We start from the raw sequence: 18216 nt of genomic DNA on the forward strand, positions 1-18216 counted from the left end.
TGATGCTCTGAGTGCAAATTCACTTTAGTGCTACATCCAAGATGCAGCAAGAAATAGTTTTGTACCTTCTGCAATGATTGTGATAGTTCCTGATCTCCTGGTTTGACTTTTGGGGATTAGAAAATGATTCAGTACAACTTTGTTGATATCAGGCAACTATTTGCATTAGCTGGTGTAGGTCTTTCTGCAGTCTTTGTGTTGATACCTTCCCAGTGCAAATGGTTAAGTGTACTGTGGAGACAAAGTGACTGTGTTGATTTCTACCGCTACGGTTTTAGGGCATGGTTTTATTATGCCAGAGAGATTCCTGATTGCCAAGTTTTGGCAGCTTTCCATTCTTAATATTACATTAGTAGTGAAAATTGTTTAAATAAATAGATTATGGGGCACTAGGTATTTCTTTTAGCAGCTTTCTTTCTGTTATTATCTGAATATGTTTAGTATTTCATATTGATATATAGATGGAGTCTTCTAAATCAATTGTAGTTAGTATGTCTCATTCAGCTGCATCATTTGTTCACTGATAAACTAAAGTATTTGAAATAAACAAAGAAGGCACAAAGACTCCACAGTTTTTAAAATAATGTGAAAAAAACAAAACATTACATTACTATTTCTTTTGGGAGGAATGAACTAATAATATGAACTTATATACAGCAAGTGAAAATAATTTGCCTGATGCTCACCTCCTCCAACAATACAGCAAATATTTGTTGTTTATATTAGTACTATCACAGTCTTATCAGCACATCTTCACTGTGATCATTGCTGTGTCTATGTCTTCTCTAATTTACTTAGGTTTTCTACAGGGACTACTCCATTCGGTTAGGTCTCATTCTCTCAGGCATTTAAGCAGCCCACTGGAACTTAAGTGTTATCTCAAAACAAGTATTTAGCTGAACTTGCGGAGATGCTAGCATAAGCTCAGTTCTGTTTTAGCCTTGTTCACAGCTTGCAATGTGCGGAGAGGGCTCTGGCTTCCTGTTGCTTTTGCATATGGCACTAAATTTAGTTCTGGCAAGAATCGCCATTTTTTTGACCTGCTTAATATTGGGGTTCTTGCCCATCAGGATTTGCAATATTAGATTCAGTGTTAGGCACTGTGCAATTTTTATTAACATAGCTTGATATGCATCTGCATGCACAAAAAGAGCAAGAGCTGGAAATATGTTTATTTTTCTGCTTCGGGACCAGAGCATCCCTCCTCTTACCATTCTCTGGCACTTCTAGGAACAGGACATTATAAATACCGGCTAGACTGCAAGCCTAAAACTCCAGCTTGAGCTTCTTCTATCTTTCTACTGCAGTTCTGCTCCTCCCCCCCCCCCGTCTCCTTAAGGATACATATTATTTCCTTGCATGTGTCTGAAATGGCCAAAAAGTTGTTTGCTTTTGCACAAACATTTTGATTATTAATAATAAATCTCAGCAAAAGGGATAATTACATGGAATATCAGTTTTGTAATGTTTCCACATGAAGACGCAAGCGGACAGTGAAGAACAGAACATCATCTGGACACTTTTGGTGGAACAATAAATAGATTTGTCAGGCTTAAATCTACACTGTAGTGGCCAACCCAAACACATTAATGAAATAGAAAATCCAAACCTTTACATTTGTTGTGTTTAGTGAAGACTTCAGAGTCCAAATTTCAGAGACATTGAATATTCTCTAGTATAGCTGAATAAGATTAAAAGGTTCATGACCTGGGGAACAAGATAAAATACTAATCAGTCCCATTTATCATTCATTCCACCAATCAATCAGAAGTTATTCTATGTGCCAACACAACTTGTGAGTTAATATTGCCTTGGCCAACAGTAATGTCCTTCAGGATAACCTAAAAAAGACCTATCTTTAGCTGCTAACAATGGAAGTAGCAACAGGTTTGATAAAGCAGCTATTATCATAATTGTGACCATGATGTGAAAATCAGGGTATTTGAATCTGCTGACACAAATTAGGTTGTGGCTTGGTTTGCACATCACAGTAAGCTATACATGCTACATGTGAATGTGCATACTCCTGAAGAGAAGCATGCAACCACTTTGTTCCTCCCTGTCCTTTTTATTCCCATGGTGCATTTAGCTAAGGCCTGGCTTAGTGGAACATGCCCTCCAAACATGGGCTCATGGTTAAGTTCTCTGCTTACAAACAAGCTTTGGCTACAGCTTAACTACAAGTCTGGGTTTGGACTACCCACTAAGCTAAATCTTGACTTATCATAGGAGTAGGGAAAAGGTCAGAGAGATGCAAAGCAGCTGCAAACTCCTATCCAGGAGCCTGCTTGCTTGCATAGTCTTGGGAAGCTATCATTTGGCTTATTGTGTCTTGCAAACCAGGCCAGTGTGGCTCAAAATTTCCATGTGAATTAAATATCTTTCAGTACCTTATTTTCAGTAAGCTACCATTTCAACTGAACATGTACATTTACATTGTGTAATTCTCTTAATAATTCTTCCCAACTCTTATGGGAATAATACGTTGGTTTTCCTGCCAAGAATCTGACACCCATTCCTGCTCACTCTACAGACCTCTGTTTTTAAAGAATTCCAGCACTATAGTTGGGGAGTCTGGTTGGGGAGTGTGAGTACTAGTTTAAAAACCAAAACATATCAGAGTACTGGGATAATATAGCTGGCACCAACCATTTTATATAGTCTTCTCCACAGCTAAGTCTGTTCCACTTTCCTTTAAGTACAGAAATATGCTTAGGATCCTAAATCTTTAACAATACGATGAGTACCATACATCAGTATATTAATGTGTACATAATAGGTTACCCACGGGGGAATTAGTAATACCATTATGTTGACAAAAAAAAACTTGGTCTGATTGCCCCAGTCTATCAGTATAGACTGCAAAACAAGTGATGTCATTCAGTAAGGAGTTGTCTTCCATTATAATAAAACCCATTATAAGCTCACAGTCTACCATTCAGATGAGGAATGATATTTAGAGACCCACGTCCAAGTTCTGCTGACCGCAGTCACATGAATTTTCCTGCCATATAATTAGAACTGTTTGGAAGGGTGTTCCATTTTAGAAAATCAGAAAGGCAACATGTCTGAGATAGAAAGAAACTCTTTGTGTACTGTATAGACAAACAGATTGATTAAATTTTATAGCAATTTGGACAAATGGAAGCATGTTTTGGTTTAAACAGATAATTATATAATGTACATTTGAATATTTCACCTGTACTGTGCCCACTAATTTAGTCTTTTGGAGATTCCAACTGGAGTTGCAAACTTCTGAGCAACATCAAAGAGCTTCCATTTAAAAACATATTAAAACTTTATCTGAGAATATTCTTGTCTTAAACTTTAGATGTAGGGGAGAATCCTTTCCTATACATCCCCTAGGGCATTACTTCTTAGACTTTTGAAAATTGAGGCCATCTCCAGAATAATGAAGCTAATAACATACCCCTAAAAACCCTATGTGTACATTGCTAGTGGCCCATAATTTTCAAAGTATATGAGGCTAGCATTCATATGGAGCTCCTTTTACCCCATTTCATCTGTATCGTATTAACTGAGCCATGTAGTAGCATCCTGAAGCATTAAACGGGTGATATCTCTGTGTCCATCCACTTGTTGAATAGGTAGCAACGCCCTGGTTTTCAGGATTTAATTTGTGCCAGGTCTCACCATGATTTCAGTCTTGGCAACTGTTTTCAGTGCCAGGAGTCCAAGACTATATCTGTTGTTGTTGCCATCAATCTGTCTCAAGAGACAATGGAGTGCAGCCCCAGAGATGAAATCAAATTGCTGCATTAGCAGCACCGAAATCACTTCCTCAGAGCACAAGCCTAGGCTGTGTGTATGGAGGTCCTGGACTGCACAGATATCAATACCCCCTCTTCAGCCATGCTGATGGGATCCAAAGGAAAGCAGAGCAATAGGTTTGCCACCAGCTAGGCTGCAGGAGTTGCCAGAAGAAGGTGTACAAGGCCCCATCCAACAGTCTTAGGGACTCCACTCCTGATTTGTGTAGGGTTTCCTCCTTAGCTTTTTCTCCTGAAGATATCCTGCAAGGCAACAAAGGTTAAGGATCTGAGAACCCTTACCTGGTTTAGCTGGTCAGTCTATGCTGTTTACCAGGATGTGACTGCTGTCGCATGCTGACAGCTTCTGGGAGCCACAGGTGTGAGCTGAGTGCAGGATGTGGACCAAAGGTGGACAGCCCAGAAGGAGCTGTCCCCCACCACTGCCAGTACCTAGTGTAAACCCTCAGAATGCTACAAGGAGGGGGGAAAATTGGTTTAGCCAAGGTTCTGCTGGATCCTAAGCCCAGCTATTAGTGATGGACTAGATTTGGGCCTCTCTGATGTGCTAGCCTAGAGCTGATGCACCCCCACCCCAGAATGTGGGGAAGGACACAGAATGTGGGGAAGGACACACTACCCTACCTTCTGCTCTGGCCAGCATGAGTGGCAGGGCTTCAGATATGATGGTGGCTCTGCTGCTCCATTCAGCCCCACTGGTCCCTGGTCAGGAGTTAGGATTGCTTCCTAATTTGGTTTGGATTCAACCCTTTTCTTCACTCTAGTTACTATACATACCGATTTTGCACCATTAGTGCCACTTTCAGAAGTTATTGTGTCAAGTCTAATGCCATGTGTAGAGCTCAATGATTATTTCTTTTTTGAAAACTGCTGCAAGAATGTTGTTTTGAACATTCACAAAGTATACGAAAAGCTAATGCATTTTGTGTATTATGCCAGCCTTCTTGCTAACATCTCGGTATTTGACCTCAGCATCTAGGACTATCAAAGCAAATACCATATTGTGATTATAGTCAGTGTGATTATAGATTCTATATCCTCAGATATAGTCGTCAGTGTGATTATAGTACACTGTACATGACGCAGTACATGAAAACATTACAATAATCTGGTCATCTTTGCTGGAAAGGCAATGTTGGAAAGGGATGCAGAAAAACCCGTGGCTGTGAACAAAGCTAGGAGGATTGTGGAGCGCACGGTGGCTCGTAGAGTGGCCGCATGGGGCGGTCGGGTCATTCAGCAACAATGCATACGGTTTGACAAGGAAATGCTTTATCACTGGGATGGCGTGCATACGGTTTGACAAGGAAATGCTTTATCACTGGGATGGCGTGCATCTATCTGATGCTGGCAATGCTATTTGGTTGGCAGATAATTTTCAAGGCGTTAGGGATTGGTTACAGGTCTGAGGGTATTGGCGGCGAGCCGGCTTGCGGCTCGGTGGCGGTAGGCATTGGCCGGGGTATTATCATGCAGATGAGGTTGGGGGGGAGGAACGCCATCACCTCCCCCAATGCTTGAAGGGTAGTTCGTTAAAGGACTCCGAGGGGCGACGCCTCGTCCGAAACCTACGGAGGCTAGGGCCTAAAGCGCGCCCCCGAGCGGTAACCCCTTGGGGAGCGCCCAGGGATATGCATCTCGGGTGGCTCCCCCTGTTGGTGTTTAACCCTTCCCGGTCAGACCGGATAGTCGGTTAGGGCCAATGCCTAAAGCCAATACCCTTCTTTCCTGTAATCAATAAAGTTGTGGCCATTTTTCGCCCATTAACCTAAAACTCTGTGTCCGTTGTCTTCATTTATTCCACCTGTGGGGGGGAGGGAATAGCCACACAATGCCCCTTCCGACCTTCAGGAGGAGGGGGGGTTGTGGGATCACGACCCCGCCCACACTCTGCGAGGCTGGCGTAAGCCTCGCAGGAGACAGGGATTCACCCAATTAGCATACCCTGTGGCGCCAGCCAATTGGCTGGCGGCAGGGGCGGGCCTTCCTAGGGCCACTTAAGGTCAGGGCAGCCCCTGGCTCACCCCCTTTCTTCCCTGGAGACGACGCAGTTTCCCACCCACCCGCCCTTTAGGTTTTGCCACTGACCTTGCTATGGGCTTCGGCTGGTCGCCGCAAGGGGCCTGGTAGGAGTTTTTCCATTTGGCTAATTGGCTGGTTTTGTGAGCCACTTGGTTTTTTCGCCTACCTCGTAGCAAATCGTCACAACTCCCTCGGTTTTGGCGGTAGGCATTGGCCGGGGTATTATCATGCAGATGAGGTTGGGGGGGAGGAACGCCATCACCTCCCCCAATGCTTGAAGGGTAGTTCGTTAAAGGACTCCGAGGGGCGACGCCTCGTCCGAAACCTACGGAGGCTAGGGCCTAAAGCGCGCCCCCGAGCGGTAACCCCTTGGGGAGCGCCCAGGGATATGCATCTCGGGTGGCTCCCCCTGTTGGTGTTTAACCCTTCCCGGTCAGACCGGATAGTCGGTTAGGGCCAATGCCTAAAGCCAATACCCTTCTTTCCTGTAATCAATAAAGTTGTGGCCATTTTTCGCCCATTAACCTAAAACTCTGTGTCCGTTGTCTTCATTTATTCCACGACCCCGCCCACACTCTGCGAGGCTGGCGTCAGCCTCGCAGGAGACAGGGATTCACCCAATTAGCATACCCTGTGGCGCCAGCCAATTGGCTGGCGGCAGGGGCGGGCCTTCCTAGGGCCACTTAAGGTCAGGGCAGCCCCTGGCTCACCCCCTTTCTTCCCTGGAGACGACGCAGTTTGATTATAGATTCTATATCCTCAGATTTTTAAAAAAAAATGTTGTCTACAATTATGCAGCCTTTACAATATTTAAATTGACTCACAATCTGATTCAAAACATCCACAAGAAAGTCTTCCTGGCCTGAATCCAAAGAACTGTGCAACTAGTTTCACATGCCGAAGAGAACTTTGGATACATTTTCCTTAAACAGCAGCCCCTTATTCCACTTGACAAACCTATTTTGAACTGAAGGGCGGTTTCAAAAGTAGTTTGTGACATGTCTGCTATTCAAAAGGGTGGGGAGCATCAACTGGGCATGCCCAAGCAGTTCTCTGGATCCCAGGTATTGGATTAAGTAGGGCTTGCTTCCTAGTAAGTCTTACTTAAGATTTCAGCTTCAGCCCACTGACCTTTCATTATTGTATTCCTACTTATAATTAAGCCCTCTCTCTGGAGCATACAACAATTTTTACTGCACTATTTTTGTTTTCTTAATCTACTGCCTTATATGTTAAACTACAATTTTAAGGATGTCCCAAGATCTTACAGAAATTTTTATGTGCTTGTGTTGTGTGTACCTTATACTCTTGCAAAGAGTCTACTCTATGTGATACAAAAAATATAGCAATTTAACTTTATAGTTGTATGGAAAGTAACATCATTAAGCTCCCTCTGCAAATATTTTTACTGCCATTTAAATTTAGACTCTTGTCATATGTCACATTTTATTTTATTTTATTTTTAGGCTAGTGAAAGCATAGCTAAAGGAAACAATCTTGGCTAAGCATGCCTTGAGGGTCCTCTCTGCCTGCTTTCTTCATGCCTTATACTTTTGTCACTCAAGCTGCATAGATGCACTCCAATAATTAATAGTAAACCGGGTGGGGAGAAAAAATTATTGGACCCCTTCTTGAGATCTTGTGTATAAAAAGGAAAAGTTCCCATGAGTGAAGTATATAAGTTAGCTTTTTTCAGGAAAAAGAAAAGGAATGAATTACATTTTTCTTCTTGTCCTTTAAATGAATAGCATAGTTTGGGTGAAATTATCAGGCAATTGCATGCCTTTTATGCAGATAATGCTATTTGATGAAAGCGGTGTTTTGATCTGCTAAGGATAATACAGATCCAGGGTTGGATTCATTGGTAAGAGTAAAGCTGTCTTCTGTGATAACTTCATCTCAGCATGAGGTCAGACGGGGGAAACTGGGATGGGGGATTAAAAAATGACACAGTCGGAGCAGTATTCAGTTCCCTGCTGTGCTCCTGGCTGCACACTATAGCTTATGTTTCTGATCTGTTATGGTATTGTCTGCTTTTCTCTCCCAGAGCAGAGATTGCTTAAAACTTTTCTTTTTTCAGCTAGAGGGATTAGTTCAGTGCAGCTTTTTTAATTAAAGAAACTGTATCTTTTTCAAGGCAATTTAAGGCTGCAGTAGAAGGCCATCAGCATTCATAACTTAGTACTATTAACTATAACAAAGAGTTGCTATACCTTTTAAATTTTAAAATAGGAGCCAAACTGCAGAATTTTAGAATTCATAATTGCTCCTTACCCAAAATAAGTAGCACTGAATGAATTACTGTCTAGCAGCTTCAAATATGATGCATTCCATTTGGCTTAGCTTCCTTTATTTAAACTCCCATGGTAATTGTAGAGTGTTTTAATTGCATAAATAAGTGAAAATAGTTCTGGTGTACGCCTCCTTTGTTCAAAACTTATAAGGAATATTTATCCATTAAAAAAATGTCTGTACATATGCAACACACACATGCATAAAGTATTCAGTACTCAGGAAATATAAATTTGAGATGAATTTACAGCTCAATTTAACCAAGGTAAATTGATGGAATCCTCAAATATTTCAAATAAGGCCCATATGGTGATCACTTTACAAAGCATATAGGGATGGTGCTTGGGTTGCAACATACACATCTCCAGCTAAATTCCATGCCAGATCAATTAGAAACAGTTCTCCTGGACAGACAGGAACAGAGTGTGTTGCCACTAGACTGACAGGGTATAGACATGAAAGCAGCAAGACTAGGTCCTTCCTATTATTATTATTATTATTATTATTATTATTATTATTATTATATTACTTTAATTGGAAAACAATATTGTCTTCATATTTTTATTAGTAAACATATATGAGATCAGTTGTATAACCCCTCCCCCCAATGAAAGAAATTATTTCCCCCACCACTTTTCAGTCAGGCTGGTGTATACTGCTGGATGCATCAACTTGAAAGTTTTGCATTATGTAGTCCCTGAGACCTGTAGCTATGTTTGAGCTTAACAGTTGATGGTAACAACTGTTAGAAATTATTTCAAGCATTCTGTGGTCAGAGGAAATGGAACTTTAAGAAAGTCTATGAGGGTGTCATAGTTGAAACTAATTTTATTTCTACTCCAAAAAGTAAATATGAATATACCATAAATATATGTATTGGTTATCTGTATACTATATACAAATATATACAAATAAGTGAGTGATATATAATTAAGGACCATAATTAATGTAGCACTTTTAACTTGGAAAATATTTTACATTTGTTGTGTTGCTTTTTTGTTCCCATTTTATGGAGAGAGAATTGAGGCTGTGGGAGAATGATTTGGCTAAATAACTCTCTTGCCAGCTTACACACTAAATCAGCGGCTGGATAATATTTTTCACTCAGTTTATCTACTCTGTCTTTCCATCATGGATGTTATAGGCAATTACCTTATAGTATAATATTTGACAGTAGATCCTGAGAAAGTGAACGTAATTCCATTGATTAAATTTAACAAGGTTGTGTAAGTGGCCATTGGGGAACATCTACCAGTGTTAAGGATTCTTCACAATAACTCAAGTGTGGGCAGGGGGAGCTGAAGCATTTCATATCAGAACAGAAGATTGTACATGCCTGTTTTACGGTAGGTCCTGGGAACCTGCTGTCAGTCATAGTTTTCCAATAAAAGTGTGTATGATAAATAGACATATGAGCAATCGTCTCACATAAGATGGACATCAGCATGGGATCCTCACACCTGTGTCCGTTGCAGACTACTATAATGTGTGATATACCTTAAAGGTAAAGATAAAGGGACCCCTGACCGTTAGGTCCAGTCATGGATGACTCTGGGGTTACGGCGCTTATCTTGCTTTACTGACTGAGGGAGCCGGCGTACAGCTTCTGGGTCATGTGGCCAGCATGACTAAGTTGCTTCTGGTGAACCAGAGCAGCACACAGAAATGCCGTTTACCTTCCCACCAGAGCGGTACCTATTTATCTACTTGCACTTCGTGCTTTCGAACTGCTAGGTGGGCAGGAGCAGGGGCCGAGCAACAGGAGCTCACCCCGTCGCGGGGATTCGAACCGCTGACTTTCTGATCGTCAAGCCCTAGGCTCTGTGGTTTAACCCACAGCGCCACCTGCATTAGGATTCCCTTAAAGACAGTTTGGCGACTGAGAAAGAATTTTGCTGACAGTTTATTGATGCGTGTGGATAGGGGAGAGCATACCGTATCTATTCTGAGTTATCTGCATAAGCATTAGCTAAAGTTGTTTTTAGACAAGTTTTTATAGTAAGTACAGAGCTTTAAATCCTTTACATGCCTCAGGTCTCAAGTATATTAAACTCCCTATGGTTTTAAGAATGGCCACTGTTACCTTCCAATAGGTATTGTTTCTAGGAAGGCAATGATATCTTACTTGATGAAGGTACTTTTCTTTGGTGACCCCAGAGCTATGGACGTTTCAGTAGGTTTCTCCTTGATTTATTTTTTGGTAGCAGGTTAAATTATGTTTAATCCACTGGGCATTTGGAAACTAGGTGTAGATATTTTACTGTAGATTTTTGGTACTTTTGAATTACGGTTTTATACTGCTTGAATTTAATATACATTATATTTTTTGTTTCTAGCTTCTGTAAACCACATTGTTTACCACATTTTTAAAAAGAAATATGTAATTAATATGAAATTGCAATGACTAAAAATTTTGAGTGCAGCATACTTAAGAAATTATCATGGTTATGTACAAAACCTTGCTCAGTTAATAGTAGCAATAGTATAGTGGTGGTGATGTATGACAGCACGAGGATCACTTGGATCCCTCCTGCCCCAGGCAATATGTGGACTCTATCAAGTTGCTTCTTTTATGAGTCCATAGTAAAGAGGGTCAATGCCTGGGTGAAACTAAAGTACCATGCTTTCACTAGAGGTCAACCTCATCTAGAGCATTGGTTTATGCAGTGGAACACAAACTAATGTAGCAGAAAAGCATGACCCCCATTTAAAGGTTGATTTGTATGATAATCAGTACATTCAGTGGCTCCAAAATGTATGTATGTAGGACCCTAGTTTGCCTTAATTAAGGTAATTAAGACATATTTCTCATTGCAGACAGCCATTTAATTTTAGAGCTTAGTCAGTGATCTGAGTAGAATATTTGCTTTGCTAATTTATGGCCAAGCAAACTAAATTTCTCAAAATACCCATGGCAGCTTAGTAATATTTTTTGTAAGGATGTTTTAATTATTTTTTTAAAAGAAACTTATCATATTTCTCTCTTAATGCAGTAAACTGGAAATACCTGTACAATGAAAGCTGCAGCTACAGTTTTATTATATTTGACCTCAAAATCAAAAGACCCATTTACTAATTTATTAATGGGCTACTGACAGGGCACTGCAGCATACAGCATAGCTGAAAGATTTGATTTTAAACTTATTTACCTATTTAATTGGCTTACATCCTAGTACTTTATTTTGATGATATTGTGGACCAGTCTGCTTTGTGAGATGTTGAGTGATAAATTGGGGCTTAAGTTGTAAACATTTATTTCCCATTAAATCTGAATGTTCTACCTGCCACCCCCATTTTTAAAATAGAAAAAGATAACTAGGTTTATTTTCCTATGGCTTCTCTAGGATTTTTCTGCTTAATGAAAATTCAGAGTCTATAGTAACTTCATGTAATTGCAAGATCTTCAGGCAGGCTGAAAGATTTTTTCAGCTGTCGTTAGGCACAAATGGATACCTGCCCTGCCTCCCAAATATAAGAAAATAGCAGCAGCAAAGTACAATTAGTAAGTTGAGGGGGTTATCTTTGGAGAGCCTTTGAGTAACCTGATACCACGCTGATCTGCTAGAATGCTTTCAGACGGCATGGCAAATATGCCCCCAAAGGCAGAGGCTAAAGGGGAGGCAGAAAAATGACCTAACTCTGCTGTATTTTCCAGAGGAAGTCCTAAATGACTGTTCAGCCTGATCCAGCTCAGGGATAAAAACCATGGAGCTAATTGTAGGAAGAACAAATGGGAATTGTAACTGTCGCATTATGGCCAGCCAATAAGATTGATGGAGCAACTGAAACAACCCCCCCTTCTTTTTTTAATATCATGCTTTCTTCTTATCCACAGTAATGCACAGAACTTGCTCTTTAACTCCCACCCAGGCAACCTCTTATCTAACTATCCCCAACCACATCTTGACGCATACCCCCAAAGCAAACTTAGTGGTTAGAAACAATTTCCTCGGATATGAGTTGTATTTCAGTGCCATTTGACAAGCATTTTTTTTAATGCACTTGAGTACCTTTAAAAAGGAGAGAGAGAGAGAGAGAGAGAGAGAGAGAGAGAGAGAGAGAGAAGCAGCAGCAGCAGCAACCCCCCTTGTACATAGAAGAGGTAGATTAACATGGAGGGGGGGGGGCATCAGGGCAACTTTACAAGTCTGGAGAGGACATGCCAATGCCTGGATTTCCCCCCTCCCCGTTTTTATGGGTAGCTTCCAGCAGGCAGGAGCCAGAAAGTCGTACGTCGGGGTTCAATCCTGCTGTTTCCTTTCAATTACACCTTGGATCTAAGAAGCCAAAGGGACTGGGAGGCTCTCCTTGACACTTTAATGCTGAAACACGTGCAACCTTTTTTCGTCTGGTACTGCAATATAAAAGTTTATTGCTAGTTGTCGTGGGGTGGGAAGAGAAGCAGTCTATTAAATTAATGCGCCGGCTAGACTGTAGATACGGGTGTGTGTGTTTTAATAAAAAAATTATTAAATATTTTTAGTTCAGTCACGTCTAGTGACAGACTTTGGAAAGATGTTAGGATATTAGCCAGATCAGATCTGAAAGAAACGTGACTTAACGCACTTCAAATTAGCTTAAAGGCTAAAGCGTAATTAAACTCCAGTAAGCTTCATCCTCTAGTATTAAACTTACCCTCCGATCCTAAAACGCATTACTTGAAAGTAAGCCTCACAGCTTTAAGCAAGACGTTAAGACTGGACTGCTCCACTCTGTTTTAAATAGTATTTTCTTTGCAAGGTACTTATCCTGTGGACTCGGTTTCTGAACTAGAAGGGGTGGCTTTCGACATATTCGCTACATCCCATGCTATAAAATACACTGAAGAGGAGAGGATAGAAAACGCAGAGGGCAGATCTGCCTAAAGGGATGGGAAAATTTGTCCTTCCCTTGGATCTTTGCAGTACTTTTCCTCTTGCAATTATAATCGTTAGATTCTTTTTTTCTAACTGGGGTGTGGGGTGTGCCAATTACATTTACACTTAATTTTGTCCGGAAATTTACCCCCACCCCCCAAAAAATACCCTTCCTACACTATCCGTTCCTCTTTACTCAATCCTCCGCATAGCAGCCTCAAATTTAAGTGCAGCCCAGAAAAATGCTTTATGTTCGAGGATTTCTCTCATAGGTGCTGCGACTGCTTTTAGGAGGCAGCCCAAAGGCAGAGGAAGCTGCTGGGCCGTCGCTTTTTTTTTTTTTTAGGAGCGAGAACTTGAAAGGATCCTTTGATGAGCCTTCGAAGTTTCTTTACCTGCACCTTGCCATTTCCTTTCCACTACCATGGTGGGATCCGGTGTCGAAAGCTGCCTTCAGAGCCCCACCCTCGCCCATTGCCACAACTCCTATTTCAGTGCCCTTTTCACACGAGCGGGTTGGCAGCCTCAGAATTTGAGCAGGCTGTTTAGATTACGAGGGCGTCGTGCCTCTTCCCCCGTCGTGGCGAAGAGATTTGTTTCATCACTGTGCCACACAGATTCCTGGTGTCTTCACCTACCGAAGGGTGTGTGTTTAAACACTCTCATTGCTTGTAAAGGCTCAGTCAGGAAAGAGGATTTTACGTGGTCAGAGTAGTGCCCTCATTCGTTAACCGACGAGGTGAGCAAGGTCTTTGGGAAGGAAAAAGTCAGCTGCCGTCGCAGGCACCGGCCACCATAGGACAGCAGCCCAACCGAGATTGCTCAGTATGTGGCCACAAACCTACCTGTTCGCCCTCGAAGAGCTACCTCCCTGTATGGCAGACTGGCCTTCTGCCATGCCTGCTGCACTTTTTACTCCGCACACACCTGCTTTTCACCCACGGACCCACCCACCTACTTTGTTTGTTTGTTTTGAGCCTCGATCCTGACGAAGAGTTCTGTGAAGCTCGAAAGTTAGCTCGGTGCTCTGCGATTTCTACATGGTTCTAATGTATTACGATACAGGAGCGTAACGCTACTGTCTGTATCTCTTTGCATGTACATCCTCTCTTGTGAATTTAATAGACTTCCCCATCACAAGTTTTTGAAACCTGGGAAGGCAAGAGGGGGGAAGCGTGTATATGTGTGTGTGGTTTGTTGGGGGGGGGCTTTCTGGCTGCTGTGTTACACAGGACGCAAAGAGTAAGGAAATGCTAGGATGTCAAGCAGACCATTTCTTCCTGTAAAGGCGCAGCCACCTAGGAATACTAACTGAGAAGTAAATGGCTTCTCCCAAGTGAGTGAGGTTAGTGTGGCAGCCTCAAAGAGAGAAAATATCCGCACCACCAAGAAAATAAGGTATACATAAGTTTATTATCTTCCTCGGGGCGGGAGAAAGAATTGACGAGGACGCGGACGGGAGTCTCGGTGTAAACTTCAGCTTCGGAGCGGGCAGTTGGCGGAGTCGTCTCTTGCCCAGCAGATGCCGCGTAGCCCAACGAGGCAAGAGCGCGCGTCCGGGTGCGTGCGAGAGAAAGCGAGCGAGGCAGCCACACTTTCGCCCGCTGCGCGCCGAAGAGGATTCGTCCCAGCCGAGAGCGCGTTTCCCCTGCCTAAATTTCAGAGGGAGCGCTGGTCCAAAACCCGCCGGTCATTAAGAGGAAATGAGACAGGGACCGACTTCCAGGCTTGCGTAGCCGTGCAAGTCAGCCCTGCGCCTTTGCATTCGGCGCTAAATCCCAGCAGAGTTCATTAAGACTCACTCCGAAGTGCGCCTAGGATGGCAGCCTTAATTACAGCCCTCTGCTATGCTTCATCATCAATCTCGGAGGCAGTCATTTGCTTAGCCACCCTCGCTCTAATGACTCAGCTGACCTAACATGCCCAGCCTATGAAACAACAGCCAAGAGGAGGGAAATTAAAAGTGGGGGGGAAACTAGAAGAAAAACAAACACGCGCCACCACCAAAGTATTGCCTAAGAATAGCAGCGCCCTTCCCATCGCTCTGAAGAGCACAGGGTCAAGTGCAAACATTTAGCGCAGTTATTCTCGCACCACCCTCTAGGACGTATAAATAAGGATAGGTGGAGAGATAAATAGGCAAATTCCATCCCAATCGCAAGCGGTGCGCACCCAAGTCCCTCTCCTTCTCGTTCAGGCGGCGGATCTGGGCGCATGTATAATGAGGATCTGTAAGTTCATTAGTGTTTGCAATCAGCGGCACGCAGACACCCTCATCAGGGCAGAAAGCTGCAAAGAGCCCATTCATCAGCGTGAAGTGTTGTTCACGGATGACCCCTAAATCATGGCACTAGTGGTAGATGCACTGATTGGACACAGCATGGGAGCCTCGGCACTTTACATTAACCAACGGAGGCAGTGGGGAAGAGAAAAGGGGACGAGGCGGAGGTGGTTCAGTCCATCTGACAGCAGAAGGCAGCAAAAGGGGCGCCTTGGCGGGAAAAGCTCGGGCAAGGAGAGCGGCTGCCCGTTTGCCAAATGCCGGGGCAGAGGAGCCGAGGATTATAAATGGCCAAGTCCATTCCCCAGCGCCTCGGCCAGGGGGATGGACCTCCCCTCGCTTTATGGTAGGCGCCTCTCTCTTGCGTGTGCGTCTCTCTCCCCCTCTCTGGCGAGGGAGGCAGGAGCTGAAGCGGCTGCCTCTGCCGAGCCTCCCTTTGGGGTCTCCCCCCTCGCTTTATAGTTAGATCCTCCCGGCTGCTGCTGCTGCTACTGCTGCTGCTCCTCCTCCTCCCTTCCCTCCTCCCTTCCCTCCCCCCGCCTTCTGTGGCACTTTATTTTTGGGGGTCGTCCTCGCGCTTTCTTCCATCTCTTGAGAGAGGGCGGGAAAAAATAATAATAAACTCCCCGCGCGCGACTCTTGCCAGGAGAAAGACGAGTAGCCCGGGGAGCTGCGGAAAGTGAACTCCTCGGGGCTTGCCCCTCTCCCTCCCTCCTTCCCCCTTCAGCCTCCCCCTTCTCTTCAGCCCCTGGCAGGACAGGGAAAGGAACTTGTAACAGTTTTCTGTTTCTTCTCCTCCCCCCCCCCCAATTCCCCTCATTCTCCACACCTTTCCCGCGATTTTCCCTCTCTCTCTCTGTCTCTCCCTCAACCCGCTCCCCGTTTTTGGCAAAGTGTATGGTGCGTGTGCTGCTGCTGCTGCTGCTGCTCTTCCCGGCGCTGTTGGGCTAACTGAGGAGAGAAGGCGGAGGAGAGAGTCCGCGCTAAGGCGCCCTGGGTAAGTGGCTGCGTTTCGCGCGCTTTGCTGGTCCTAGTGCCCGCGTCCCAGGCTGAGGTGCCGAGGAGTTCCGACGAGGAGCCGGTGCGCGCGGCGGGGCGGGGGGTGGGGGAGAAAAGGGGTCCTTCTTTCCCCGCTTCCTTTCCCTGCTCCCTCACTTTGAACTCTCGCCTATTTGGAAAGCTCCCCTTGAGTCGCCTGGAAACTTTTTTTTTCTTTTGGTTTGGGCTTTTGTTCTTTCTCTCTCTCTGCCGGCGGCTTCGCTGCCTGTCAGCGGGGAGAGGAGCAGGGGCGGCGAGCGGGCGCAGTTGGGGGTGGGGAGGGGGGCGAGAGAGACAAGAGAACCCAGAGCGACTTTCGTTTGGTGCCAAATGTGGGTCTCGACGGTGCCCTGAGGAAGCGATGCAGCGCTCCGCCGCCGCCGCGAAGTATAGATGTTTCTGAGACTGTGGACACGCAAGAGGCGCAGAAGGAAGGGTAGCATTGCGTGTTTGGGGTGCGTGTGTGTGTGTTTTGTGTGTGTGTTGGCGGGGGGTGGGGTGATGGTTGCTTCAACTTGATCAGCCGCCACCTCGTGCGAGACAAGACAGAAATGTTGCCCTGACTAGGAGACTCGTCTGTTGACATACGTGGTGTCGTCGTCGTTCCAGCGTCCTTTAATTTCTAAGGGCGAGCGGAGGATTTTGCCTCTTAGGATTCAGTAGGTTGCGCTTTGCTGATTTATCGACCTTCTCTGGTCACGCAAGGTGTACATATGCATTAGTTATCCGAAACACTTCCCCCCTAAGCTAGCAAAAATCTAGTCTTCTACGCTACTGGACTCTATACTTTAGATTTAGCACAAAACTACTGCTTTCATAGCAATTTCATTTCTCTCCTTCCCCCTTCATTAGTCCAGACCTTTATTGGTAAGTGTGTAAGGAAAACTGAGAGTATAAATGCCAGCCTGGGCTTAACTTGTGGTAGACTTAGGTATGGTTTCTGTTATCTGTGGTGTGATCTGTATGGATAAGATTGTCTCTTTTCATAGCAGTGCACTTCTTATCTGTTGACAACGTATTTGTCAAACCTTTGTAGACAGTAGCAGAATCCACTGGGTGGTCTCTGGAAGTTGGACATTCAGACTTTACTTAGGCTTTTGTTACTGTGCAGTAACAGAAAAACTGTATTTTGATCTTTCTTTAAACTGTCAAAAAAGCAAGCACAAAAGAGAAGTCTATACTCTAGAAGATCAGATTGCAGTATATGTTTAGTCTGAACAAAATCACAAATTGCTTATAGAATGTTAATTGCAAAGTATTTTTCTCCCATGCGTTCACTCCCTGTTATCTGAAGTTTTATAATCTCAAAATAACTTTAATGGTAAATCAGAATATATTTCTGTAATATGTGCCTGTTATGTTTCTGTATGCGGAATCTCAGTGCTATGATTGTATTGTGATTTGCAGTTTTAAATGCCTTAAAACATGTCTTTGAGAGATCCAGTTTTTCACATATTTGATTTCCAGATTAGGACTGCAGGCTGGTTCCTGCTTAACATGGGAGTAAACTGTAGGTGATTAAGAAGCACTTAATTCCGAGTAAGACTGCAAAAGAATGCTTGCGCTCCAATTAAAAATGCTTATTTTCTGGGTATGAACCCTAGTATGCATCAATAACTATAATGCATTGATACCTATAATGATGCACTCATACAGATATGCATACTGAAGGTGTTCAAAATTAACAGTTTTAAACCCCCTTAAAAATGCACATATATGCTTAAGAGTTAGCATATCCTGGCAAGGGTGGGGGCATCTAGGTCACTCTAAGAACTCTTGACCATATACACACAGTCTATATCAGAATCTAGGAAATCTTTTTTACTGTATTATGATGTTCTGCTTTCTCTATGGTCAACAACTGCTTACTCACTTTGTTTCCCAGATCCTTTGCTCCAATAAACTGAAGTGACTGGATTTAAGCCATTGTTGTCCC

The 18216-nt window shown here is 43.6% G+C and overlaps 1 protein-coding gene and 1 long non-coding RNA gene across 25 annotated transcripts in view; one reads left to right on the plus strand and one right to left on the minus strand.

The window, feature by feature from the left end:
- TENM3 (teneurin transmembrane protein 3) overlaps window positions 1-18216 on the plus strand; it is a 1288912-nt gene that overhangs the window by 874495 nt on the left and 396201 nt on the right. For 20 of the 24 annotated variants that reach the window (XM_079991304.1, XM_079991293.1, XM_079991322.1 and 17 more), the window contains one exon: window positions 16137-16239. The exons of 2 other annotated variants lie outside the window; for them this stretch is intronic. The gene's annotated coding sequence lies outside the window, so the exon portion shown is untranslated. Of the gene's footprint in view, window positions 1-16136; window positions 16240-16606; window positions 16736-18216 lie in introns of those variants that run through there. 2 more of the 24 variants (XM_079991320.1, XM_079991319.1) reach the window with 2 other exon arrangements.
- LOC307223462 lies at window positions 1611-3734 on the minus strand. The gene is made up of 2 exons (XR_013842100.1): window positions 3655-3734; window positions 1611-1707 (listed from the first exon to the last, which is right to left on the minus strand). It is a non-coding gene; the product is annotated as an uncharacterized lncRNA (long non-coding RNA).

The sequence above is a fragment of the Podarcis cretensis genome, assembly GCF_951804945.1.
Source record: "Podarcis cretensis genome assembly, chromosome: 9".
NCBI classification, from domain to species: domain Eukaryota; kingdom Metazoa; phylum Chordata; class Lepidosauria; order Squamata; family Lacertidae; genus Podarcis; species Podarcis cretensis.